Source organism: Bidens hawaiensis, unplaced genomic scaffold (genome assembly GCF_021521415.1).
Source record: "Bidens hawaiensis isolate Kalapana, Puna unplaced genomic scaffold, B.hawaiensis_p1.1 tig00020750_1, whole genome shotgun sequence".
NCBI lineage: Eukaryota > Viridiplantae > Streptophyta > Magnoliopsida > Asterales > Asteraceae > Bidens > Bidens hawaiensis.
In genome coordinates this window covers 31,651-34,512 of record NW_027493187.1, presented here as the reverse complement: position 1 = coordinate 34,512, position 2,862 = coordinate 31,651, and positions in this window count along the sequence as shown.

Here is a 2,862-nt window from a genome sequence, read left to right as displayed (position 1 = left end):
AACATACTCCGATAAACGCATTTAAGATTTTGTTAGTAAATTATATATCACTTGTAAAGGCTAAGTGGCAAACGAAACAATTGAAGTCCTACACATCGAACCGGTTAATATTTGGATAATAGCGAGTCATTATTGAGTAGTACTACTGGGTTTGACAAACCCCACCCAACGCTAAACTCGACTGGAGGTCGAGCGGGTGTAATTTTGGCTAACACGTACCATGGTCTGGATTACCTGGTGACAAGGCACTTGATAAACAGTCAGCTTCGGTGTCGAACACTTAGTAATACTTGCTTTATAGGCTAGCTGCCTATAGATATATAATTGACATAACACTATCTGGTAACGCAAAACGCTGTAACGCAAAACGCTGTAATGCAAAACGCTTAACGCAACACGCTGAACGCAAACGCCAATCGCTTTATTTTTATTTTAACTTGTGAACTCACCAACCTTGTGTTGACACTTTTAGTATGTCATTCTCAGGTAGCCGAGGCGGGCGCGCGGTTTAGGAACATGCATTGCTTGAAAACGCTTTTGTTATGCAAACTTAATTTTAACGGTTATCATTGGTTTTAAGTCGTCCTGCGTGACGCGAATTTTGGTTAAAGGTTTTTACGCTTCCGCATTTAATTACTCGTAAACGTTTTTCATGGTTTTGAAACTTTGTTTTATGGTTTGATTATAACTAATGATTCCGATCCTGTTAGTTCACACCCTCTGACGGTAAAACTCCGTTAGTGGATTTTGAGGGTGTGACAGCATTACGCCCTACTGCCTCGAGTATTATTAGGGATCGGTCCCTTTTTCTGCCTTGAGTATTATTAGGGCTCAGTCCCTTTCTGCCTTGAGTATTATTAGGGCTCAGTCCCTTTCTGCCTTGAGTATTATTAGGGCTCAGTCCCTTTCTTCTGTACCTGGCTATCTCTTACATTCATTTATAACATACGTACATATCATTCATACATTATACACAACATTATATCGATAATCATAACTTAACAATACGTGCAATATCCGAAGATCGTTCACGCACCGACAAGCAATCATTCACATCTTTCACATAATACACATATGGCATACACTTATCTCTTAGGATAAGGGAATTAACTAATCACATCGAGTATGCACACAGCCCCGAAAACATAGCAAAGAATGGGGCTAGAACTCACCTGAATGCGGTTCTATTCACCGTTAATAGTTTTTCCTTTCTTGAGTTGTGCGCGGCTAACTGTATAATGATTACATGTATTAATTAATTATTGTTACTCATTTCGTATTTCTATCTTTCCATAACCCACAATGAACGGGGGTCCGGGGGCAGCGCCCCTGACAGCGGGGTCTAGGGGCGGCAGCCCCTAGCAGGGTCCAAGGGGTAGAGCCTAATTCGTTAAAACATTTTTTCATTAGATTTTAAATAATTTTCTAATTCGTTAACCCATTCTCTATAACCAATTAAGCCTAATTCGTTAACTAATTCGTTAGTCTAGTTCGTTACGTTAACATGGTCTGATTCGTTATCCTAGTTCGTCATCTGATTCGTCATTTCGATTCGCTATCTGAACATAACTTGATTCGTTATTCTAGTTCGTTATTTGAACATCATCAGATTCGTTACCTTGAATCACCTGATTCGCTAGCTGATTTGTCATCTGAATCTAACGAATGGATAAATAACGAATCAAGGGTTTATTCATTATCAAGTCACACGAATTAAAGGCTCATTCGTCAAGAATGCGTAACGAATCACTATCCATAACGAACTATCAGCTGTTCTTATCCAGACTTTGACTTAGGGTCAAAGTCAAAATTATCAAGAACACGAAATGGTCAACTGTTACCAAATCTGCAATTAAACCTTCATTTATTAACCAATTAACATGATTTTGGCATCATTGGATTTCTGAATTACAGCGCCTACAAACCCTAACCATTAAATCATCCAAATGTACGTGTTTATAGGGTGCGATTTAGGCATATAAATACGGGTTCTATTAGGTTAACAATTAACCCATCAAATGTTAATCAATTTCCATAAGATTTGTTGCTTTGGACTCGTTTATAGCTGTAACACCCCGTAACCGCAGCGGAAACGTAAACGGGATGCGACAGACACCTCTGATATCAACCACATTGTTTATAAAGAAAACTGAATGCATTAATATACTTCAAATTACATTATCTTGTATTCCATTACCGTCTAGGTGATACACGCATCATACAATACGATACACAATTCTATTTGTTATAATGTATTCTAACATCCTGCACGCAAATCTTACACACATCAAGCACTTAGCACGTAAGCAATCACTTCATCTTAATTATACCTGAAAAGCATGTGAGAAAACGGGTCAACTACGAATAGTTGGTGAGTTTCACAATTTTAGTAAACCATGATAAAACCATATCGTAATATAATATTATCTGGGGACACTGTTAACCCAGTACTGTACTCACTCCGGGGACAATGTTAACCCGGAAACACTTCTAGGGACCCCTGGGGACACTGTTAACCCAGTTCTGTACTCACTCCGGGGGCAATGTTAACCCGGAAACACTTCCACAGACATCTGGGGACACTGTTAACCCAGTCCTGTACTCAATCCGTACGATTCCCGTACAATCAAATATTTATAAACACACGCAAATCCATGCGTTCAGTATGTATTTAAACATTTCAATAGTAACATGCTTTCCGCCCCGGGAAAATATTTGAAAACAATTCAGAAAAAGGGGCTCGTGAAACTCACCTTAGCACATGCAAGTAGGTAACAACAATCATTATCAGTTAACACGTCCAATCTGTAATATGATCCCTACGATCGTTACTATACACTCATTATTAATATAACTTTAACC